At 38.5% G+C, this 27,012-nt stretch overlaps 3 pseudogenes; all 3 read left to right on the top strand.

Moving 5' to 3' along the window:
- Positions 1 to 13,032: 13,032 nt before the first annotated feature.
- Positions 13,033 to 13,211, top strand: LOC145984584 (U2 spliceosomal RNA; annotated as a pseudogene).
- Positions 13,212 to 17,328: 4,117 nt separating this feature from the next.
- Positions 17,329 to 18,196, top strand: LOC145984523 (protein phosphatase PTC7 homolog pseudogene; annotated as a pseudogene).
- Positions 18,197 to 18,400: 204 nt separating this feature from the next.
- Positions 18,401 to 18,579, top strand: LOC145984573 (U2 spliceosomal RNA; annotated as a pseudogene).
- Positions 18,580 to 27,012: the final 8,433 nt, after the last annotated feature.

Raw genomic sequence — 27,012 nt, 5'->3', positions numbered from 1 at the left:
TCATTTCTGCCATTTTTAAGATATATGTTCTTGATGTTGCAGCTATCAAATTTACTTGAATTTTTTTCCTGATTGTTGTGTCTTCCAGTCTGAAACAATACCACTACAAAATCCGGCATGTCAAATTGTATGCTGGAGAATGAATTTGTGGCATCAAATTCATAATAAGAACCAGATGCAGGCTTCTGTACACATTGATATGTATAAAATTGCAGAGGAATCTGTGGATTTTTTATTATATCAGCTTTGTATTTAAGAGCATAACTGGCCTCATACTCAACAACAGGGATTCTTAGCTCCATAGTCTGAATAATGCATTTGCCCTCATCAGGTAGGGTATTAGGCAGAGCTTCTCCTGTAGGGTTTATTGCACTGTACCTCATCAAGGCATTATTATCATTGGCAGCTCTTCTAAATGTAATTCTTAACCCACCCTTCCACATAATATCTTTGAAATCTGAGAAGAATCCTGGCAACAGGCGCATCGGGAACAGCACTGTGTGGTTTTTAGATAATATCTTATCACCAGCCTCAAATCCACCGATTTTGTAGTATGAAGCCTCGGTTTTGGATAATTTTAATGTGGCCAAAGCTGTGGAGGTAATGCCGGGATAATCCACTCTGTTTATAACAACGCCATGCTTTCTGATCTCAATTTCAGAGAATAGATGCGGCACAAAATTATCTACCAATCTTATATTTGAATTTGCCGGATAATCTGTACCATCGAGTTTTACAACATCAAATTTGATGTATAGATCTGCTCTGTGAGGGTGTATAAATCCATCCCCTACATCAAGATCAACCTTAATCTCTGTGTTGGGTTGATTTAAATTTGCAAATGTCCTCCTGTTTGGAGGGAATGATTGTAGCTCATAACTCTCAATATTTTCCATTTTTTTCTTGTATGTATTTTTATTTAAATATTAATCTCTATGATTGCAGTTGTTGTGGCTCCAGCAAAATCAACTAATTCTTCTATTTCATTAGTGACCATCAATTCAATATAATCTATTCTATTATGGCACACAGGAAAATATAATGTTGGGGATGGATTGTAGATAATGGGCTCCATAAATTCAGAATTAGGTTTGAATGTTGCAATGATGCCAGTTTGTTTGTGAGTGCCTATGCTATTTGATTTGGTGATCATACCCTCAGCCACATTACAGTGAATATTCAGAGTTTCTATGGCCAAGAATTTAGGTATATTCATAGCAGTGTGTTTGATGCCTGGTTCAAGTTTTGTGTTGTTCTCAAAGCCTAACAGCTCTCCTATAGTACCCAGATCCACTGTTTCTGTAGCAGATACAATTTCTACTCTGTGAGTGACAGAATTTTGACTTAATACTATACCTCTGGGTAATTGAGCATTTAGAGTGGACAGATTATATTGCCCTGGAGTGATGACAATTTTTTCATCCCCAACTGCAATTTTGTTGTTGTGGTGTGTAATATTGGGGATTAGGTACATGCCATAAAATGCCCTGAGAGCTATTGTTTTGGGATACACAATGTCATCATGTAATTTGAGTTTCAATATTGAATTTTGGCTGGTGAGATGGAATACCCCCATGATGTTTCAGATACCACAAGGCTTTTTGAAAATCTTCAATTGATGGTTTATTTATTTGAGACATATATCTAAGAACAGATAAACACAAATGTCCGCAATTAACATCTTTGAAGTTTTGAACACGGGCATTATTGTAATAAAGATTAGCTGAATTTAAATATTTTATTAAATTTTCAGGTGGAACACCTCCAAATGAATCAAACACAAATGCCTCATTTTTTAAATATTTAAGATAACAGATCCAGTGAGTGCCCTGATTTTTGTACTCATCCAAATTAACAATGCCACACTCTTTGTTGAGTGGTTGTTCTGGTAAAGAATCAGACATGTACACACCTCTAAAATGTTTGATGCCCAGTGGCTTGATTAAAGCTTCAATATCTTGGTTTGTAAGCGGCTCTTGTTTTTTTTAAACTTATTCATGGCTCTCTTAACACCCTTGCCTTTTTTCTCCATTACCAAGTTATGGCGCCTCTGCTCATCTAATTCTGCCCTATTTTTCTTGGCATCTATTACTGTTTTTGCTATGGCGGCTGATCCCCCAGCCAAGCTCCCAACAGCCCCGAGAGCAGCTAAGATGGCAGGGATGGTAAATATAAATCCCCCCACATGTGATTTTTTTCTTGATTGCTGTAATTTTTTTAATTGGGGGGTACTAAGCAACAATTTCATACCATGACCCTTTGCAATACAAGAATTTTTTTTCTTGCGCTGCTTTTTTGTTAAAAAACTGTCAATAGGCCCAAGAGATTTGAGACCTGCATAAGGTATTTGATACATAACACCCTTAGCCCTCATTGTAGGTTTATTATATACATATTCACAACCCCCACCCCAATTTTTGTTTGGTGCTCATAGCTATGGTGGTTCCCAATGCTGCTATTTTTTCACTCAAAGATGCATCTTTGTTTACAAAACTGCCAAATGCAGCCTCTTCTAATTTCTTATCTGCAACATGTCTCTTGTCAAGATCAGAATGTGTGTTGTATGCAATATCATGGTCTCTACAAGCAGCATCTAGGGGATTAACACCAGGATCACCTCTGTTTAATCTATGGTCCAATTTTGTGCCTGGACCACAATACTGATAGCCTGGAATATGTAGTTCAAATGGCAGTTTGTTTATAATGTCATTAACCAAGCCCCGACCCTCAGAAATATTCCAAAATTTAGGTGGTAGAGTATTAATAATTTTTATAAGATATCCAATCCCCTTAGTGTCATTCACTATAAAATTAGACAATTTTGTGCTTATCATGTCCATAATTCCAACCTTTTCATTGTAAAAATTGTGGTTGCCAGCATTTTCCTCCCCAGCTATCACCAATAACCTATCTACAAGTTTCCTGACATCATCAACCCACACAAATTCTTTGGGCAGGGTGTTGTATTGTTTGATTCCACTTCCAGTCTTGATTTGTGACCATATGGGCTTGATTAAATTGTTGTATTTTGCCCCACTGCTCGACTTGACTCTTTTTTGTGTGGGATCATTGTTCTGGTATAGAGCATCTGATTTTATTAATATTTCTTTGTAATTTTCATAATCTTGATCTGCCAGGCCTTTTCCTAGTCATCAGTTCCCACAATCCAGGTGTTCCGAGATACTTAACAAAAGCACCTTTTTCTCCAAGATGAGATTCTGAATATACAATTATATCATCCCCCATAAATGTTACTCTGAAATTGCCAATTCTATGTATGATGCTACCATCAAGCTCTGTGTCAGCATATAAGCCAAAAACCTCATCTTTATTGTCTTTAGGTGTTGTTAAATATTTTTGAGCAAGAAGACCCAATTCAATAGGATCCTGAGTAGCTTCAATTCTTCTAGGAGCAATAGGACTAGGTGTATGAATACTTGAAAGTGGGGTGAATGGATAATCTAATATGTTTCTTGCAGCTACAGGTACAAGTTCTGTGATCAAATTTTGATTTTGCTCTGTAACAGTTTTGATATTTTTACCTAAATTATTAATAGCATCAATTACAGGCTGTTCTGTTTGTTTGTGTTTTTCATAAATTCCACGGTTCTCTGATTTCCATCCCTTAAATCTTTTTACAAGATAATCTCTTAATTTAAGATCATCAATGATTGGCCTTTTCATGTTTATTTATATATGTTTCAACGTCTAGAAAATTGTTGATTTTATTTCTGTATTTGCCACTATTGGGTGTTCTTGTCATATCAATTGTGACAAACCCATAACTGTCCTGGTTCCAGCACCAACTGCAAAACTTGGAAAAATCATTGTAGCTCAGGTCCCCACCTACATATTCATCATGTATGTGTTTGAGGTTGGTATGGTCTTGATGAAACACACATATAAAATTGCTGTTGTCTCGGATCAGCTGCTTGGGTATTTTTGAAAAAGTCTGTGCCAGGTAGAAACAATCAATGTTTTTGTGCCGGCCCTGTGTAAAAAAATTTCTAACCTTGTTTTGATTATCCAGTATAATGTCATCAAATACAACAACAGAATTATCGAGACATTCATGAAGTGGCTTAACATCTGGTTCAAAAGTGGCAATATCCAATCCATCATATAGCTTCATCAGCTGCTGATATTTTAATTGTTCCAAGCTCTTAGAGAAGATATACAAGTGCCTGTTTTTCCAGTCTAACCAGTTGGGTGCCAATAAAAAATTATCAACCATTAGTGTAGTTTTACCACAAGCAGATGGCCCAACAATAAGACACCTAATATTATCAGGTAGCAATTTGCCATTTCTCTTATTCTGTTGTTCAGGTTCTGGCAGCCTTTTTATAACATCCCAGGTGTTCATATTATTATTTTGTCTGCATCGATCCAGCTGTGTTCTGGGAGTCCTAGCCATTTGACAAATAACTTGTTGCCTTTTCTGCGGATGATTTTTTCTATGAGATATGTGTCAGGCTGTTTAGTTTTGCTGAGCTCTTGTTCATAGAATCGGCCTTTGAGAATTTCTCCTCTGTGATCCTTTATTATATAAGTGTTAAGGGTCCCAGGTTTAATTTGAACCACTGTAAATAATTCTGTGCTCCAGTTTCTTGTAAAGCCTCTCTTGAATAAGTGCTTATATTTGCTGATTCTTACTTGATCACCAATCTTGTATTTGGCCTTTCTTGTTGTTGGCTGATATCTAGGATAATAAACAGTGCTGATCAATTTTTGCTCATCAGATGAAGTTACTTCAGAGGGTTTCATGTTGATTGTGGAATGGACCGAGTTGTTATATTTATGTAGAAGTTCTGGAAGAATATTAATCCATTTATAATTACCCAGCAGTGTAAATTGTTTATACATAAGATTTTTTAAGGTTCTGTTGAATCTCTCTACAATTGAGGCTTTGAGATCACTGTAACTCGAATAATGTTTTATTGCCTGGCTTTTAATAAATTGTTGAAACACTGAATTATAAAATTCTTTGCCATTATCTGTTTGCAAATAGCGCGGGGATCTTCCACTCTGATTGATGATTGTTCTGATGGCTTCTGTAACACATTTTCCAGTCTTGGATTTGAGTGGCACAGCCCAGGCAAATTTTGAAAATGTGTCTATTACAGTGAGTAGATACTTGTAGCCCTTGTTGATTTTGTCTAAGTTTTTCAACTGTCCACTTGACATTTCAATCAAGTCGCTCTGCCATAAATCATCTATGCCCTTTGTGACTACTGGGAGTCTCTTAAAATTATGTCTGGCCTGTCTGTGTAATTCATCAACAATAATTTGTCTAGACATAATATGTAAACAAGAATATTGCAACTATGGGGTGTTCAGCAGCTGATACTGCAGGATTTTCTAAATATAATTTGTCTCCAATATGTATTTTAAATTCCAAAGAGCCATCATCTTCAGTATAGGCTGTTTCCAATGTATTGGGATCTGTAAAATCCTCCAATTCTACACTGGTGATTTTCACTTTGTTATCAGCATTTGTTATTGATAATGTGGGGTAGTGGTGTGCCTGTGGTTGAAGCCAATATTTGATCTTGATTGGTCTCAATGTGCCCCCAACAAAAAATTGGTAATAAAATTGTGCAGGGGACAGCATATATATTTTGCCACCTGGTGTAAATGGAGAATCATATTCTTTGTTGGGGATGCTGTACAATTCAAGAATTACTGAATGTTTAGGATTTTCAATTATGCCTGTTATTTCCTTTTCTGCTGTGAGCAATCTGCTTGTTACAGATTCAAGGTGCTCATTGATGGTCCTAACAACATCATCATGGCCCGGCTTGATTTTTATGTCCACAGCAAGTCTCTTGTATTGCTGCACAATTTCTTGGAGCTGGGTGGCAAAAACAGACAGAGCATTTGCTTGATTGTATTCCATGGTCCCTAGCTGTTGCTTGATATTAGCTACAATTTGTTGCAAATTTTCAACAACTGCCAATTTTTAATTTTGAGCTGTAAGATCATGGACCTGTCTTCTGATATCCTCAAACAGGGCATGCAGTTCATTAATATGTTGATTAGTTGGAAGAGTGGCCACTGTCTGTGTGAGATGTTTGATCTCTGCTTGGATATTTTTGATATCTTCTGATTTCAATATCCTATTCACTGCCCTCTTAATATTTTTAAGTTCCTGTGATGTAGGCAAATTTGATACTGTATTTTGCAAAGATTCAAGTGCCAATTTCACATCATTTAATTCAGAAGCATCAGCCACATTTTGCATAGCATTTTGGAGCAGGGCTATATCTGCCTGAGAGGGTGTGGATTGTTGTAAAATTTCAAGTTTTGTTTGGATATCATCTATCAAGTGATGAAAATGAGATAGTTCAGATTCAGTGTTGAGGTTTTCAAGCTTTGTGATTTGTTGCTGGACACTAACAAGGGTATCTACAATCCCGGGCAATCGGGATTCTAGTACATTTGCCAAATCACTTTGCACTGCTGCTATTGTACCTTCAAGATGGGTTATGGAACTTTGAATTTTTCCAAAATCTTCATATGTTTCAAGTTGCAGCTTAATATTTGCAACACTCCGAGTTATTGCATTCAAAGCATCAGAAGATGGCAAATTGTTCATAAAATTTTCAAGTGTCTCAATTTTTTCTTTAACCTCGGCTATGGCATTGTTCAGAGGGTCCAGATTAGGTATTTGGAGTGACTGAATCTGTTCCTTTAGAGTGGAAATCACTAGATCAAAATCTTCTTGTGATTTTATGCTTTTGACAATTGTTTGGAGCTGTGCCTGGACATTATTAATCTGTTCTTCTAATTGTTGTTTCAATTGCTCAGAGTTGTTAGCCTGGGTCTTAAATTTGGCTTGAAGAGCTGCTACAGCTTCTTCTAAACTTTGAAAATTATCCAATGTGGCCAGGTCAGTATATTTCTGAAGCAACAATTTGAGTTCAGAATCAATTTTAAGAAGAGGGTCCATGCATTGTGATTGCAAATTTGTAATTTCTAATTGAAGACTGGCATTGAGTGTAGTTTGTAAAGCTTGTAAATCACTTCTTAATTTCTTGACTCTGACATCAATCATCAAAATCTCATCACTGTGATCTTCATGTCTTGTATGGCCAAAAATATCATTAGGCATTTTGTTTAGTAGTTATTTATTATAGAGTATCTGATTCTTAATTCTATAAAAAAGGGTATAAGTTTGTCATATGATCCAGGGACCTCAATATATAAGCAGTCACCAGCAGAAACAGTATAAACAGTGCCAGAAATCATGTTTGAGTGCTTAATTCTGTAAATATTTCTCCCTACTGAAATTTTGACATCACCCTCAGGAGTTGTAATAAATTGCAATTGCCCACCTACAGGTAATTGGTAATGATTTAAATTATTGTTAAATATGTACAATATTTTGCCTGTTTCATCATCAATATCTGTAAGTATGCTGTTCAGATGAATAATTAACAAAGCACTTAGTTTAGACAGCATATCAGAAGAGGGTTGTGGTGTTGGCAGGTCCATAATACCTTGTTTTTTAAACCCAAATAAGTTCATAGGCATGTTTATTTATTTCAAATCATGCTCTGTAATTGGGCATTGATCCCCATTTTTCAAATCACAATGCCCCCATGGTAATGTATGTATGCCACATGACAAAATGCATCTCTTATCATCATGTGGGTCCAGTGCCACTTTTCTTACAATATTGCTTGTCAATAAGTGATCCACACTCTGGATTCTGGATTCTGATGTTTTGATTAAATTCTGGGATTTGAGGCAATTTTCATAATCTTCAAATTTAAGCTCTTTTTCAACAGTCACTCTGCCAATGCCCTTGGCTTTTTTGACAACAGCACTACATGTTTTAAAACTGTACATCTTGGCACTTAACCCAGCAAATGCCACAATAACATCACCAAGTGTCTCATCTTTTAACTTGCCAGGCACCTTTTTGTTGTGGGGTTGAATATTCAGATGGCCTGGCAATTCACTGGTATCAAAGTATTTAAACAATTCAGGCTGTGCCATATCTTGATAAACATCTTCTGTTTTAATATCAAGAACAAGACTATCCGTGTCCATGTACATCAATTTTATATTATCACCATAAAAAGGTTTCAACACATCATAATACAATATTAACATATGTAATTTGGCCAATTCCAATATCGCAGCCCCTACATAAATAGGTTTATCAAACTTAATTTTTGTTTTTTTCATGTTGAAAAGTGCCATATTTTCATCATAAATTCTTCTGTAATTGAAATTAGGCTTTGCAACCAATTTTTTGCTCAGGCTGGGGTCAGTAATTATTTTAACATCGGTATGTTTTCTGACATTTTCAATTGTTTTGCCATATACAGAATTGACCATCAATTTAAACAAAGATTTATCAAATTGGCTGTTTGCAGATGTTCGAAGCTCTGTGTTTGTATCAATATATGATTTCAACCATTTTGAGTGCCTGAACCTCAAAACTTTTCCAAGTTTGGTTACTTGGACACCATGATGCATCAGGAACTGGAGGTTTTTGTAATATATGACATAGCCTTGTTTTGGATCCAGTGTCATCATGAGCTTCTTCTGTTTAGAGCCAGGTGAGCACTGAACCTCGGGAATTGGGGGCAGATCAGAAAATTTGTTATGTAAATGATCTGGAATTGTCAGATCAACCTCTAAGAATAGGCCATAATTACTATCATCAAAGTCCTTAAGATCCTCAATATTAAAATCTTCAACCCATTCAAGCCCTGCATATGGCAATTTATCCATCATAGCGTGACCATAGAGGCTGTTTGCATCCACATACAATATATAATTTGATGGTAATTCTGGATCATAATCAGGCATAAATTTGTTATTTGCTCTGGCATATCTCTGAGAACATTGCACCGTCCCTCCTCTTATACATTTCTCCATAAACAGATACATATTCTGATCCTTGATCAGATCCAATGGCATTTTAGTCTTGAAAAACATTGCAGCCCATGCTAGGCCCGGGGCACTGTAAAAATACACTGGGTCCAGTTTGTAATTTTGCATGGAAGATTTTCTGAATGCCTGCAATATATCAGCTAAGAGGGTCACATCAAGTTTTAAATAAACCATGTGATAATCACCAAATGTCTGGCATTTTAAATTGTTCCACATCAATTGGGCATGATGATAATCATCATCAGTGATTCCAGATCCTCTGATTTTGCTGTAAAACTCTTCTTGTGGTGGCAGGGAACACTCATCAAATTTAGAAAAATCTGTAACATAATCATATGGATATACACCCTTCCGCCTAATTAATTTCAGGTCCTGATTTGGAAACAATGCACGTGTGATTTTGAATTGATCATCAGATAATTGAGTGGCCAGTGTAGCCAGGCTAGCAGATAAAATTCTGTAAGAATCAAGAAATCTTATGTGAATAGGAACACCATTAACTTTAATTATTTTGCTAATAGCTATATATTTCTCATCATTTTCTGCTAAAATATTTAAATTCTGCTTGTCAAACCCCTCATATCTGATCAGATGGTGGAAATCATAATTGGATGCTCCATGGCAAAATATGGGGACAAATTTTGGTCTCTTGATCTTAATATTACAGCTATTACACAGGGCCATTTTGAATTTACCATCTGTATGAGAATGGTGTTTCACCTTGATATTTGTATCTGAAAATTCAGAATCACATACCGGGCATTTTTCTGCATTGTTGAAATCCTCAATCTGTTTCTCTGTTAAAGGCAACATGGGTTTAGATTTTAATAAAATATTAGATGCTATGTCATGGCACTCAATTTCTATTTTATGTGCAAATTTTTTGATGGCATCTGGCCCCATGTATGAATCTTTTTTACTAACAACACCATCCTGTACAACCACATAAGAAAAGCTGGAAGGTTCATGTAGCTGGTATGGTGTAATTGAAGATTCTTCAGGATCTGGATTGCAGAATGCAAGAGGTTTGAGATTTGATTCAAAATCACAGACAATATATGCTGGGTGTTCCAACAAGGCTTCAAACTTTTTGAATTTGCAATTTTCACTTGGATTAGGCATCACCATATGAACAGGTTTATGATTTTTACAGTATTTCAGATGCTCAATTAACTTATTTTTTGCAATTTCTGCATTCACTTCCCGAACCCCATTCACCATTTTTTGACCATCAAATACACTTAAACATCTTCTGCACAACTTGAATATTGTATTGGATTTGTCTAGTTGTGTTCTCACTAAAGCTTCAAGATTATGTATCAGAGTGTAATGATATGTGCCATCCCCTTCAATTAAGAGCAGATCAATCGGAACAGCAGAATCATCATCAATTGTACTGATTCTGAGAGGTTCTATCGGGCAATTGCCACGGCCAGTGGAACAAATAAATACATTAATAGATAATTGTTTGCCATTGATATGCCTGGCCCTTTTTTCAAATTTATCAATATTCTGAACAGACATTGGATATTCTAAACCCTCCATTGCATCGTCAAAAAGATGTTCATGCTGTTTGTAATAACTTATTCTTTCAGGATGCCTTGAAACTGAAAACAAAGCAGCTAATATACACCACAAAAAGCATTTCTCATCATTATTTTCAATATTAACCAAGGCTTTTTTGTTTTTAATATTGGCAGGTAATGGCAGATATGTAGATCCTTGTAATGGGCTGAATTCAGAAATATTAACATATAACTTGTGTGGAGAGCAGCATAGGCTCCATCCAGACTCTTTTGCTGCAAATTCAGAGTGTTTAATATTCAATTGATCTATCAAACTGCTTATTATTCTGTCTGAATTTGCATTTGAATATACCGGTACAGTTTCTGTTGTGTGGGGCTGTGTAAATTTTGTGCCATTTGGTTTCTTATATTGTGCAAACAATTTGAGGGACAGCTTATAAGAGCCATTTTGTGCATTTAGAATTGCCTGCACATCAGGATTTACACTGTTCAAAAAATTGTTAATACCACATCTTGGCTCTGATACAAACCGGTAATCCCTAAGTTGGGCATTAAAACTGCTATGGATAGGTGCAAAGCATAGCTGCTTTGCTGCTCTGGCATTAACAGGTGCTTCATGCTTTCTTTTCAGACCAGATGTGGATGGTTGTGGGGGCAATATTGATGACTGTGCAGAACAAGTATCTTTATGTGTATATGTGAAGTATTGCATGCTGTATTTTCTATTGCATTTGGGGCAAATTTTTGTGGGAGTTCTGTATTTGTCTGGGTTACAAATCTTTTGGTGTCTGGCCCAATTAGAGCTAAATATATTCTTATTACACTGATTGCAATATTTTTGATTCGGCATTTTTGTTGTTGTTTATTATATATATTTCCTGGGCTTCAATTCAAAACTCTATGCTGGATAAAAATATCAGTTGGGTTCAGCACTGTGCTTTGTATATGTATGTGTATATGTATGTATATGTGTGTATGTGTATTAATATTTTTGGCTTTGGTATTTATATAAAATTTCCTGGGTTTTAAATCAAATCTTTATGCTTATCTTATGACAGGTTGTAAAGCCAATAGCCCACAAGTGGAAAAAAAAAATATTCATTCACACTGACCTTCCGCAAATACCTGCACGAACATGCATATCTTGAATGGCAATGACCCAGCACTGAGTATTATGTATTGATTTTTGTATAACAAGCTGGGACAAATATAAGCCTGACCCTAAATAAGAATAGATTACAACAAACAAACTAGATGTAACAAATATCAGGCAACAATATATATTTAATATTCATATTAAATCAAACAAGCCTGTAAGTATGAGGAGCACTGTAAAAACACATCTGTTCTCCTCAGCCACTCTCACAATACTGGCTGATGCAATATTGCATCAAAGCTGCAATACTCGGGAATTTCTGTAAGTACTGGCGCTGAGGAGAACATGCAAAGCAAAAATCAATACTACCGTCTCGGGAATTGCACACACTGACACAGAGGAGAATTACTTGAAACATGCAAACATATAATATAAGAAATAAGAGAGTCACGGAGCAATTCTAGAGGGTCTCTGCATATTGCATTGTTTTAATATTAGATTGAACCTGGGGTCCAATTAAACTTAAACTGGAAGTAAATATGTGTGTATATGGGTGGGTGTGTGTGTGTGTATATACCTTTTTGGCTTAATTTCTGGTGTGGCCAAAAAAATATCAATTTTTGACAAGTTTATGGACAAAAATCTGGCTGATGCAATTTTTGTAAGTATGGGCAAATCAATCTGAGGGGGCTCTTCCTTTCCGAGAAATTCCCGAGGGCATTTTTACAAAAATCTTGGATTAGAGGGGGTTCCACACTTGAGCAAAAAGCTCATATGGGCATGTTGAGCTAGTTTTAAGTATAGCCAAACCTGCTTGAGGAGGGCTCTTCCTTTCCTGTCCTAGCTATATTGTAAATACAACTACTAACACGCGCAAATATAAGGCCACAGAATAACACACAATCTCACAGTGGCTTAGTGGATCAGGTGTCAGAGCCTCGTTAGGCTGCAAAGATGCAGTTTCGAGGGTGTACGCGTAGGTACGTGAAGGGAAGGTTGACATTTGAGCTCCTTCCCAGAAGGTCACCTCTTACACTCAGGTCACGATTGCGCTTGTTTCGCGTATCCATATGTTTGAATGGATGATATTTTCCATTGTTTTGCTGATATCGAACGATGTATTCAATCTGCCAAGGTTTATTTTCGACACTGGCCGTGGGAATTGGTTGTGTGACAATTGCGACAAAAGAAAAACTAATGAACGTAAAACTTGTGTGTGTCGCAATGTTTCGAAGGAACAAGTTACTTTCAACGCAGTTTAGAGTAATTGTTACATCTTATAGGAATTCTAACTGTAATTAACTACTTTTAAAGTAACTAGCTGTAACTGCATCGGAGTTACTTTTTCTATAGAAGTAACGTTATCAACTGTTACTTCTACAGCTTGCAAGAAAGTCTTCACCAGAAAATAAATGTAAAAGTACCCTACAGTTGATATTTAAGTACCAGCAACTCTGAGTTATTTTACATATGTAAAGCAAGCTCATGTAGAACATTGTATACATCCATACATTTCAGTTTGTAGTATACTGTTCTTATCAGCTTAATATCTGATACGATCTTCATTGCAGGTCCAGTATATTAAACTGATTTTTGGAAACAGGTGAGGCGCTCGTTCCTTGCCACACCCTCACCACCTGTCGGCCAGGCATTGCAGTACAGTCGGGAACGGCAGACCTCATCAAATGCAACAAAATCCATTTACCCAAAAATTTCTTTAATATTTCGTACTTGTGCATAGATCGGATATTTAGTTGACTACAGAACATGATATAACATTTCCATTGAAATACTTTCTTCTCACACAATAAACTCACCCTACTATTTCACTTTCTTTTACGTCTCGTTACTATAATTTCGGATAATCGGGACGATGAATGAAGTGGTCGTGCATATCATTTCCTATATTTCTAACTTCCCTCTTTTCCTAACGCTTAACACTGACCACTCCAGCACAGAGGCTCGCCCACGCATTAACGGTATCCGCAATTTCTCTAGGTAATTTACAACGTTCATTTGTCACATTAAGTAAGGCGATTTATACATCCACACCACTGAAATTGACGTCTGTGCGCCTATTTTTCTTTCATGTGACTGTTCCCTACAACCTTTCGGAAGGCTCAATACAGCGTCACAGCTTGTCTCCCGTTCGATTAAAACGGTACTCAGGTATTGGCGGCTTGCGAAACGTACACCTTTTGGGAGCCAAATTGAAACATTTTCGTTTCGTGGAATGTAAGAAGTTCAACAATTTTACGCACTTTTCCCTCCTCAGAAGGCCTATTTTGCATTTCTGAAATACAAACTGTTGTATTTGAAGGCATTACATATACCCACCCACATGAGTTGGTTTTTTAGTGGAAGCTTAGTACAATGCCAAACGAGATATGTACAGCGACTAAATTTGGCCCAGTGCTACATTCCCCGATTGGCGGGGTTTCTTTTTATTTACTGCGATCCGGAAATATCAAAGTATTAGCAGCTTTGGGCGTGCAATGGCGTTAAACAAGTGACGACTCTCCGATCGTGCGCTAGTGAGTAAAAATCCCAAGCAGCGCGCGGGATTTTCTGAGATCAACCGAAACGGCAGTGTTTTCTAGCCATTGGTATAAGTACCTGGGCCTCAAAAAGTGTCACTGCAGATCACATCCTTTCCTCACCCTGAGAAACTGTGGTACATATCTGCAAATCTAAGACATCAATTGTGTGCGTCCTTGCGGACTGCATTTACGTACATGTTCCCTTGGGATCGAAATCACGTGAAAAATCTTCAGAAGCAACGGAACTTTTACTCCCACGGCCAGGTAACCTGTTGTTGACGTATATTATGAGACTTTTTGCACGTTCACAGGAGTATAATGAAGCTTACCGAGGGATCTTCGCTGTTGGATCGTAAGAAGGGTTCTAGAGCCGAAATCCCTCGGTCAGCTTAACGATACTGGATTAAATGATTGGCCAGAGCATCAAGATCCAGGGATAAGTAATGCACTATACTGGGCTTCGTCTCCTGGTTGATTCCTTCCAGAAGATACATCGACAGGAGCGCATGCAATGTTGGAGGAGGGTACTGAACAGATCCTCCCTCTCTCTCTCACGCACTGCTTAACTGTGGTTCACACTCTTTCACTAGTCCATCGATAAACAGATCTTCTGTTACACCCACCACTGAATTTAGGTTCTGCAGCTTTTCCCGCCTCATCTGGTAAGACTTCACGAGATCAGAAACAGGATAAAGCATTCTGCAAGCATCCAGCGGCTCAGTGTCATCTTCCCCAAACTCCGGCAAGAGACCAGCTTAGTAAAACCAAATTACCACTTGCACAAATCCACTCAACAGCTCTAAAACATGGCACCTCTGCCTAATGTCAGTTAGGTCTTGTTGTTTCAAGTACTGGAACAATGTAGCAAGGTGTTGTAGTTGATTCCCACAGTGCGCAAGGAGCTGGTATGAATTGTTGTCAAGACTTTGGCCAGAGAAGTCAAACAGAGGAACACAAATTCTGTCAATGTGAGTCTTGATGGCTGTGGCCTGTTGCCAAGCTCAGTCCACCAGGGTTTGGAGAGTGCATCCCACTGGCCCACACGGCTGCACACTTTACAGTGAAGGACACGAGGTGATGCTGCAGGGCAATGGACAGGAGGAATTCACGTTGTTCCATCAGAGGTGTGTTCGAAGAATTAATAATTTCCACGTGAAAAGACTTCAATGTGTTTAGATACAATAAAGCCTCTGCTCCCATCTGATGTAGATCACCTAGAACTTTAAGCTGGATCCCAGGATGAGCAACTTTTAATATTAACTTCGTAAGCACATCCACAGATTCAAATGAAAGAACCGTGGGGTAGAAGTGATCCTCCTAGCTCACTACTGAGCTGTACTGTGAAAGGCTGGATGGAACAACCCGAACGTCCAACAGTGAATCGTCTTTTGCTTGGCCTACTATCTCTTCCAAGGCATAGAACGCAAAGTAACAAGACGAACTGTTGTCCACTTGGTATGGCATTTGCTCCGTGAACGTACCACTGATTCAAATGACACAATGTCATCTTCATTGATCTGTGCTGGGATTGATGCTTCCCACTATCCTACACAAACATGCACAAGCTCCTCTGAGAATTTACTGGATAATCATCAGGGTCTTGTTGACCTAAGCCATTGAACATATCCCACTTGTGTGGCTGAGTTTCGATGGGATGGCACGATATGTGTCGACTTCCACTGGCACCCTCTTCACTTCCAAGTTGGTGTTCAAATCTAACTGTGCACGACACAAATTCCTGGTACAGAAAACCACAACCCTGTATGAGTTCCTTGGTTTGGTAGCAGAGAGCATACATGGTAATAACAGTATATGTACTGGTCTCCATTCCATCCGTAAGGCTTCGGGTCACCCACAAGTAACAAAAGTTCTGAGGATCATCTTCAGGCTCTTGAAACATTAACCCTGTGACTGGTTGGTCACCTTTCATGCTCCCATACTCTATTTCGAGTGTCATCAGATTCCATATCTGGAAACCCCCAATGCTGAATCCCACAATTACACTTCATAATTGTGGTACGTAAAGCAATGCCGTTACTAGGACTTCTGCTGTGTTAAATTCCAAGATGTTATTGTGTCTTGCTTGGAAGCGGAAAGTCTTGAATTCGGTCGCAGAACCATTTAGCAGGAGGCAAAGGTGAGAGCTGGTCTTCATGGACAGGAGGATATTCAAATATTGATCTTTAGGTTGCGTTAGAATCACTTCGGCATACTTGAGTTCATCGGATCGTCCTGTATTCTCCTCAGACTTGCATAGGTTCATTAGCAACACATGTCCTCCAGCTAAACCAAGAACTACAATACCAAACATGTGCCACAGCTCATTTGCGGTTGGGTACGACAGTACACAGGAATTGTTCAACACAGCTATAGATTTTTTGCTAGGATCCTGGACAGCCTTAGTTATTCTAGAACCTCATGTGTCAAACACGCACACCATGGCTGGCAAGAAGCCGTAATCGAGCCCAATAATAATCTGTGTAGATTGGCTGGAATTAGAAGCTTCACCAAATCCTGGAAGTTCAGCAGCACATGGAACCTTCGTATTAGGATCTTTGAATATTGCACCAAAAGTCCAGGCTACTAGTCTCTCCCCACTGAAAGCAGAAACTACTACAAAATTGGGGCCACAACTGAGAAACTCTCTAAGGCCATCTTCTGAAATCCATCCCATCATTGGGTGAGAAATGTGGAATTCTCCTTCTCCGTCATCAGGGTCCAAACGGTTTAGTACAGACTGAGGAACTCAATTGCACGAGACAATTTGCACGGTGCAAAATGGAGCCTCATTGTGGGAGAGGATGCTGTAAGTACGGCAATCCTCGTCAACCGTTGTTTTCTTTTTATCCTACTGCGACAACAAATGGATTTACGCTTCTCTCCAACTTTGCATCGCATGCAAGATCATGTCTGTTGAGCTGTTAAAAAGAACGAAACGCTTCAGCAAAACAGAGAAAACGTATCCGAAAAGTTGTCTTCCCTTCCCGTTAAAACGCTTCGCCCCTTAACCATCTCAAAACTCAGGCAGCGTACCTGTAAGCGAACCGACGGATAAGTACATGGGCTACTTTTCACCATCGGAAACGCCGCACTTCTGCCGAGTTGAATTCTGCTACGGCGTCGATCGAACTAGCGTCCTGTTGGGGAAGATCATGGACACTGGTCATGAGAGTTGTGTAGCTCGTGGTTAGCAAGAAGTGACTATTATGTGAGTTTGTGAACAATGAACTAGCAGAAACTTTCATGTTAAAAAAGTATAATGCAGTCCATTATTTGGACTGGAAGACTGTTATCTCGTGCCTTGTAGAATGGGCCGATCCGAATGTAAGTGCGAACTGCAATAGGAGACATGAACCACTCATAATGTCAGCTGTTTCTGGGTTTCCTAAAGAACTCGCTAATGCAAAACTAAGAAAAGGACAGTTTGGTGATGATTTGTGGTTTATCGCGAAGTACAAAACAGCAGATATTTTGGGTGTCGCTAATGGCGTGTGCGGATGGAGGCGCTAAGACATCGACCCGGGGGAGTTCTCCAACTTCCTGATGAGGATCTGCGAGAGACTAGTCACAGGCGGCCGCTTCGCCCCAACGCAGCCAGCTGGCCTTATCACTCGAAGCTACTAGGAACTCGAGAGCAAGCAGCCGGTCTTAGGTAGCAGTTCTGCATGCGTTGTAGTGTTGAACAGAGATACCAATATGGTGTACACTGCCAACATAGGAGATAGTGGGTTTGTGGTTGTGAGGAGAGTAGAGGTGGTCCATCGCTCAGAAGAGCAGTAACACTACTTCAACAGACCCTTCCAGATCTCCCTCCCTCCCCCTGGCCACAGTGGTCTTGTGCTCATCGACAGACACGAGTCAGCGAATACGACGAACTACAGGGTTGAAGATGGTGATGTGATATTACTTCCCACCGACGGAGTGTTCGACAATATTCCAGACCAATGGCTGCTCACGGAGCTGACCGAAGTTGAAGGAGAGAGAGACCCAATCAAAATTCAAGGAATTTAGAATTTGATGCTAATTTTATGTCTTCATTCGCTCAGAATGCTCATGAAAATGGCATAGATGCAATTGGAGAAAAACCAGATGATATTACGTTCCTACTAGCAACAATCGCTATGTGAGGAAATGCCAAATGTACGTGTAGTGCTGTTTAGAATCAAGAACAAATGGTAATGTCAAAGGATATGCCTTTCATTAAGACTGTGCTTGTCATCTAATGACCACAGCATGAATTATTTTCGTGGCAAATGTGATCGTATCTCTCACAGTAAAGTCATGGAGCCATATCACATATGTAAAGCAAGCTCATGTAGAACATTGTATACATCCATACTTTTCAGTTTAAAGTATACTGTTCTTATCAGCTTAATATCTGATACGGCCTGCATTTCAGGTCCAGTACATTAAACTGATTTTTGGAAACAGGTGAGGCGCTCGTTCCTTGCCACACCCTCACCACCTGTCGACCCGGCATTGCAGTACAGTCGGGAACGGCAGACCTCATCAAATGCAACAAAATCCATTTACCCAAAAATTTCTTTAATATTTCGGACTTGTGCAATGTAGTACATAGATCGGATATTTAGTTGACTACAGAACATGATATAACATTTCCATTGAAATACTTTCTTCTCACACAATAAACTCACCCTACTATTTCACTTTCTTTTACGTCTCGTTACTATAATTTCGGATAATCGCGACGATGAACGAAGTGGTCGTGCATATCATTTCCTATATTTCTAACTTCCCTCTATTCCTAACTGGCCACTCCAACACAGAGGCTCGCCCACGCATTAACGGTGTCCTCAATTTCTCTAGTTAATTTGCAACGTTCATTTGATTAGGCGATTTATACATCGACACCACTGAAATTGACGTCTGTGCGCCTATATTTCTTTCATGTGACTGTTCTCTACAACCTTTCGGAAGGCTCAATACAGCATCACAGCATGTCTCCCCACCCTCCGTAACCCGCGCGGCGGCACTGAGTGTCGCCTTTTTTTAAGTTTTGAATTATTTTCCTTACCAGTCCAATAATGGTCGAGAAAGCACCAGGTAACGTATCTTCATTATTTCCCCTAAAACATAGAGGCATTAGAGCCTTTTATCTGTCATTCTTTCAGTTGATTACACGCCCCTCAAGTGACCGGTCCCCCTTTGGCAGCACTCTGTACCGCGCGCGGGACGTTTCCTACCTTAAATCCCAGCACACCAGCCACGAATTTGGCGGAAATAAGAATAAAACCACTGTACGTTGTTCGGAATGCAAATTATTTGTATGCAGAAACCGTTGCAGTGCCCATACAAAATGTCGCAGTTATCAAAATAACGATATTGAAAAGTGACAACATTCGGTTTCTTATATTTGAGTCAGTATGTCTTTTCTTACGTATACCTCGCAAGAGTACGAGAAACAAATTGAGATTTGAACATTTTTAAAATATTTTGTAAGTTTCTTCGAGGTGTGTTTTTTACATTCGATTGTTTTTTTTGCGAGTCAGAGAGATTTTGACAGAAAATTTTGGAACGAATAGTTCCTTTCTAAACCCATATAAGTTGCATGATTTCAATTCGTTTTGAAAAAATACGTTGAATTTTTTTGAAAAATACGTTGAAAATTATTGGAGAATACTTTGAAAATTATTGGAAAATACTTTGATATTTTTGTGAATGGAGTTCACTTTTTAGTGCCTTCATTATGTGGAAATGTTTTAATTACTTTTAGAATAATATTTCGGTGCGTTTGTTTCAAGAGTCTAAGCTTGTAATTGTATGAGAGACTGTCATTTTTTTTACTTTTCTTCTAATAGCTAATAAAAAAATGTCCAAAATGGACATGTATGCGTTCATGTATATTTCCCCTGATTTCCAGTAAGTACTAGTGTAATTCAACATCGATTTGCATCAATAATTCACGTAAATAACGTTGGTTTCGATGAGGCGGCACTGAGTGCCGCGCGCGGGACATTTGTGCTGATATGACGACGTGGATGACGGAAGACGTAATACATTGTTTTCTGCAGTGTTTGTTCATGTGGCGTTTGTTACTTACATGTTGTTTTTGTTGCTTAAAAATGTATGCACACAGTGGCGATTAGGTGTCTTAACTGTGAAGGGGGAAGGGGCAAGGATAGTTTACTTTCTACTGACTGCAATTAGAGAAAAGCGTATTGAAAATGGAATTCGGGCAGATGATTTTGGGTCAAATCCACTGGTAGACAAGGCTTAGCATTAAGAGACCATAGTGCGAGGACAAAAAGTGTGTAGGGGGGTGGAGCTAACTTGACCTTGAGTTAGGTAAGGTTAGGTTATAGGTTCATGCTCCCAAATTGGCAGCCATATCTGCGATTCGCCAAGTATTTCCTTCGACAGAAATCAGTGGGTGCTTCTTCCATTTTAAGAAATGCCTTTGGCGTAAAGTTGAAGATATAGGACTTTCGGTCGAGTATCGAGAGAATGAGGATATCCGTTTGCATATACGCATTTGTGTCGCTCTGTCCTTCTTAAAAACGGAGGAAGTTTATGATGGATGGCTGGAAATACACTCTCAAGGCCCAGAATCAGCGAAGCTAACTCTTTTTTTGATTACTTTGTGAATAGTTGGTTGCAAAACGTGGAAGTTCGAATAACAGTGTGGAACTGTAATAACAAACCGTCCCATCAAGTGGTACTTTTTGTCGCATCGCAAATATTTTAAAACTCATTAGAAGACCCTTCGCAGGTAGCCGCCCAGGTAGTAGGTACGTTTTGTCGCTGGTACGTTTTGTCGCGTATTCAGCATAAATATATAAGGAGTTCAAATTATTTTGAAAATAAAAAATGTGGTTCATTTTCTTCCAGCATGTTTAACCAAATTAAATATAATGAATTAAATTATACGTATCAGCAATGGTTCGTTCTTATGACGAGAAAAGATGACGTCTGAATATGTGTTACCAAAGAACGTCATTTTCATGTTCCGACTAAGGGCAGAAAAAACCAGGAACACGGATTGTAAAGAAAATACTCTCCCGACTAAATGGGAGTGTCTGGCAGTCTTTCAGAGAAAGCGTTCCTACCTCTTCTTCATCAAATTGTACAGTCAATGCATTCCGTTGGCCTTTCCACACTCCTCAAAGGATATATCAGTTATGAAAACAGTGCCACACATGCATTAGTCTATTTTCCCATCCATTGTTATAACTATTCTTCCTCTTAGGACTTACTCTTCGTCTTTTATTTTTCTGCGTGAGTATAATATACATTGGCATCAGAACAGAATCATCATCTACTACTTGTGAGTTTTGTAAACTGTGAAAAACAATCCAGAGAAAAATGAATGTTTCAGCTAACAAACCATACAAGCAGACCAGCATTGGTTGATGTTTAACAAAGATTCTTTTATCCTAGATAATATTGTTTGCTTTGTCTCTGAACTGACAGGTAGCTGTCATATGACCTTTTTTCAATCCTCATGAAACCACGAGCAAACGGAAGGAATCAGACTAGTTGTAATTTGGAGTTCAGAGAATCCCAGCTAATAGCATGAGTTGTGAAATGACGAGAAATGCAGAGTGGTCTCTCTCATTCGTGATGTGATTTTTTATTGGTTGCTTTCTGGGTGTGCCTTTTGCTCACGGCACCACCAGCCGCGACTACATCAATAATTGGAACCCTACCTTGCATCGATCCGCTGTGCCTTTTAAACACCGCCAGCTTCTGGTTTCGGTTGGTCTCTTTCATCAGCATGCAGTGTCCATAATACGTACCAATTTAATTTGCTGTGGACAAAATACGATGCCCAACAATAGAGGAATAACCAAAAGAGAAATTGTTTTTTGTTAGGGATAAGTGGTTGTTGATTCATACTGAATGCGATGTACGGAAGGCCAATAGTGTCTGGATTTTCTAAGAGATGCAGACGAATAAGTGCATGAATTTGAATATGAAGAGAGACAAAATCATCAGTGACCACCTCTCCTCAATGTAGCTTATGGTACACCACTTCTGCATATTCCGAGAAAGAAAAGTAATGGATAACTCTCATTATTCATTATACTAAAGAGAGAGTGCATTATGTAGGTAGTGTGTGCTGACATTAGCACAATTCTTATTATAAAGTTTCAAGACTTTCCAATCTATTAGAATAATTTACGTGCACGCTTAGTAGTTTCATCAGCCCTTAGCAAATAGAACTTTAGTAAGTTCTAATTCCCCATAATCTGTCCATATACTGATTGAATAATTTGATTTATTTTATTTCACTTTTCTGCCACTTTTGACTGAAGGTATTTTCAGTTCTTAGGGCAGGTGCTCTAGAAGCTGGCAAAGCGCGGCAAGGGCAGTGGGGAGCGGGGAAGCGACCAATCCAGCGCTATAAGAAACTCAGCAGCCTGTAAGAACTGAAAAGACCTATAGTTGAGAAGATGAGGATGAGTGATGATTAGGCTGAGCAGATACCATTTTCAACCGATACCGATACTCTCACCGATTCCCACCTATACCGATGCTAAGATATTGTCATATTAATTTTTTTTCAATATATTGAATGATGTTAGTGTGTAAGTATCCAGCTCTAATTATATACATTAAATACATGCCGAAATTATTAACACAATTCAAGTTAAATTAGTGAATTTGTGGGAAAAATTATTCAGAAATAGAGCTAGAGAACATGCATACAAGTTATCAATTGAACTCGCTATTCGCCGAAGTGTCTACCATTTTCAACCGATACCGATACTCTCACCGATTCCCACCTATACCGATTCTAAGATATTGTCATATTAATTTTTTTTCAATATATTGAATGATGTTAGTGTGTAAGTATCCAGCTCTAATTATATTCATCAATTTGCCAAGATTTTTACTCTAAAATATTCAAGAATTAGATCATAATATTAAATTTCATGTTATGTTAAAACAAAATTCAGTGGTTTCACAGAAAACTAGTTCAAAATAGAAAGCAACTTTGAATTTCGCATAATTTCCAGGATATTTAAACTCCACGAAAGTGCAGCGCGGAATTTCTGCGGACCCAGCGAACGATCAAAACTCCCGAAAAGTATCGGGCGGTATCGGTAAATAAAATCCAACCGATACTTTCCCCTGGTATCGGCCGATATCGATACATCGACATCAGTATCAATTCAGCCTTAGTGGTGATATGATGAAAGTGATGAAACGACACTCACAAAGAACACCCATTCCCTTGCCGGAATTCGAAACCGGCACGCCTGGCATCGTAGGCACCGGCACCCCTGTGCTAACCACTCTGCTTTTCCACACACATAGAACTTTAGTTGAACTTAACCTCCTAATGTATCCAATAATAACATATTACTGTAGAGTCTAATTTCTTCAAATAAAAAAAGTCTTTAATAGTAGAAGTAGCTCGAATAGTGAACTAGGGGTCATTTGTCTTGTTCATGCTGAATGTAAATTGATTTTTTATCACTGCATTATTTTGATTTAAACCTGTCGGAGACTTTTCTGTCTCCTTCTTCAGCAAGTTAGATATTTTTACACAGTTATCTCTATATTTGTGGGTTTGTGGTAATACACAAACCTGGCGTGGTTGAGGAAATCCTGACAGAACAAATCGTGTTCTAATGATAATTTATTTACACACTACGTAGGAAGGTCATTTAACAGTGTCCATCTAGAGTTGGAGATTCTAATGAGACATAGAGTACTTTGCAGTACCTACAAGGTAGTCAGTGTGGCATATGTGAGCAGAACTGTGCGGGAGGATTAATTTTCGGTGTCCAGGGGTTAACTATAGAGAGGAGTTGACCAAAATCAGTTATATTTATGAGTTTTTCCTCCAGTACCGCCTGAAAAGGAGACAGATAAATAAAGTCTCCGAAACGCTGGATTAAAAGTAATCCCGTGGTTAAAAGTCATATTGTATTCAGCATAAAAAATAAATGACTGCTAGTTCATTATTTGCACTAGATCTAATATTGCAAGATCGGTCGATGTGAAGAAAGTAAACTCTGCAGTTGAACATTATTATTGAATACATGCCGAAATTATTAACACAATTAGTGAATCTGTGGGAAAAATTATTCAGAAATAGAGCTAGAAAATATGCATACAAGTTATCAATTGAACTCGCAATTCGGCTAAGTGTCCTCCATTAGGTTTATCAATTTTAATACAGAACAACACACATACACATACATATCAAATTGCATTGTCCCTATACCTTCATTTTTGAATTAGTGAAAGATAAAAAAATAAATTTAATTTCAAACTATCCATTAATTTGAGGATTCTGTTACATTTTTCTGAATTAGGAATCAATTATTTTTTACTTCGTGAACGTAGCTTCTCAATGAACTGGTTCGATTTGAAAGATATTGATTCGAATCCTAGTAGTAACTCATTCATTCCTGACCTTCGTGGTGGAGTGGTTAGCACAGCGCCTACAAAACCAAGGGCGAAGTGGTTAGCACATCGCGCTACGACGCCAGAGGTCCTGGGTTCGAATCCCGGCCTGGGAATGGATATTTGTGAGTGTCCTTTCATCAATTTCATCATGTCATTACTCATCCCCATCTTCGCAAATTAGCCAAAAGTGGCACAAAAAGCGAAGTAAAATAAAGAAAGTCAATCAATCAATCAATAAAAAACCAAGGGTTCCGGATTTGATTCCCGGCCTTGGCATGTGTGTGTTCTTTGTGAGTGTCCCTTCATTAATTCCACCACATTATCACTCATCCTTATATCCCGATTAGCCAAAAGTGTCAGAAGAGCGAAGTAAAGTAAACCAGATCCAGTCAATCAATTGTAGTAGCTCTATACAGTCTGTTTTAAAGGGGACTTTTGTAGCAAAAACTGAGACACTTCGACCTTGGTCAAATGTTGTCAGTAGGCATTGTTGCAGCAGCAGGAAGATTCGCTCAGAAAATCAGCAAGACTTACAAACAATCAGTCACAGTCACAGTCTGCATCTACACTCTCTAAAACGCTTACTACATCTTCACGGAAACCACAACGATGTTGTACAATCTTCAGTCACACCAGGCGACAGGTCTGTCTGATATTGGAAACGCAGAAAAATGCCATTAAGATAAGGAAGTTTTAGGAGATAATCCAGTCTGCTGAAGTCATTAGACTTCCACGAACTTTCAGCTTTGGTCAATGGATGTTTTAAGCCTGAGTTCGAAAGCGATAACTTCCAACACTCTGAAAGTGTTCATAATATGTTATACGATGTATATTAGAGCACATACTTAACTCAGTTCCTTGTCACATACTCATATTCTACATAAGAAAGTTCTCAGTTACCTGGGTATGTATTATCCAGACACACGGCGATTATTTAACGGATGCTTCTAGCCGCAAGTGGATAGAATTTTTTCTATCACAACTCCACTATCTGATACTGAAGTATTGGTTAAATCACTGAGGTTGAGAGAAAGAGAGAGCTACGTAAATATAGTTCGTTTTTCTTCTAACTCCTGAACTACCGTCCTTACACGATGAATCAATCGTTTTTAATGCTTCAAGAGTTTTCTAGCCAAGCCAATTTTCTTTCCTCTAAGGACTGAATGATTTTGGTCTTGCATATTCAATGATAGTACTTTAGGTACTTGTAGAGCGTCGTAAAATACAGCTAATTCCATTATAAAATGAAGATCTGTAGGGTCTTCTAGTCCCTCTAAAAAAATAAAGCCCTTTCACTTTGAAATAAAATTATACAGGGTGGAACCGAACTCTACCAACAAACTTTCACAGATTGTTGAGAGACGTTGGGTGAGTGTTTTGATGTGAGGAGCGAATGGTTCCCTGTACCTCATTGCAGAGTAATGTGATGTTGTGTTATACTTGTATTATGCACTTTGGACCGTGATAGATGGGTTCTGATAGATTACAAAGAAAAATTAATCAACTACTCATCACCCTGTGTAATATCATGAATATCAATACAAACAATACAAAAAATTACATGAGTAAAGAAACAAACCTAGGACAAAGCTCGTACTTGTTTGTTAAATATCTGTACTTTGAATTTGAATTTGAATTTAAAATTGTGGGTGCGTCAGCACTAAGGCTATTTTGCACCCGTCACATTATACGAGGTCCAGCCCCTTATCGTTACAAATAACAACTCTATCGTTGCAGAACTAAAATCATAAAATATTAAAATCTTCTGACTTTCGTTAAAAGCTGAGGCTATAAAGGGGCACTCAGCACACATAAGGACAAAAGAACAGGACAATACAAACAAAATTATACTGGCCATGGGGCCAGTCGCCAGAGCCTCGTTAGTCTGCAGTCCAGGGTGTACTAACGTGGAAGTGAGGTTGACATTTGGGTGTACTCGTGGAAGGTCACCCCTTGCACCCCAAATATCTGTACTGTACGTACAGTACAGTACACTGTGCACTCTTTTTGCTTCTTTGAAGCAGCTGTTCAAAATGTCGTCCGCCGTGATCACGACAAACTGTATAGCGACGCAGCATCTAGCATCCCAGAAAATTGACGCACATCTTCAGTGGCTTCGATAATCCTAGCAACCAGGTCACTGGGACTGTCGACTGGAGTCTCGTACACTAAGCTCTTCACATGACCCCAGAAGAAGTCCATCGGCGTTATATCTGGCGATCGAGCTGACCATGGAACAAGACCACCGCGACCAATCTGTGTATCAAGGTGTTCTCTGACAGCGACAACAAAGTGTGCCGACGCCCCATCATGTTGAAACCACATGCGCAAAAGAGAAACTGGTGAAATGAAACAAATTCCGTGTAAACATACATAAATGTAGTGGATTTGAACAAGAGAAAAGAAATACAATTACTCTGTAATAAGATACCAGGGTCCATGGGTTCCTCGAATCAACACACTCAGCAAACATGCCTGAACAGTCTGTGAAAGTTTGTCGGTATAGTTTGGTTCCACCCTGTATCATAATTAATTAGAGACAGTTAATTCTGTCTCTGGA

Source organism: Lepisma saccharinum, chromosome 2 (genome assembly GCF_977018435.1).
Source record: "Lepisma saccharinum chromosome 2, izLepSacc3.1, whole genome shotgun sequence".
In the NCBI taxonomy this organism is placed as follows: domain Eukaryota; kingdom Metazoa; phylum Arthropoda; class Insecta; order Zygentoma; family Lepismatidae; genus Lepisma; species Lepisma saccharinum.
Note: the sequence above shows the minus strand (reverse complement) of the source record. Positions and strands in the feature narration are given on the sequence as shown.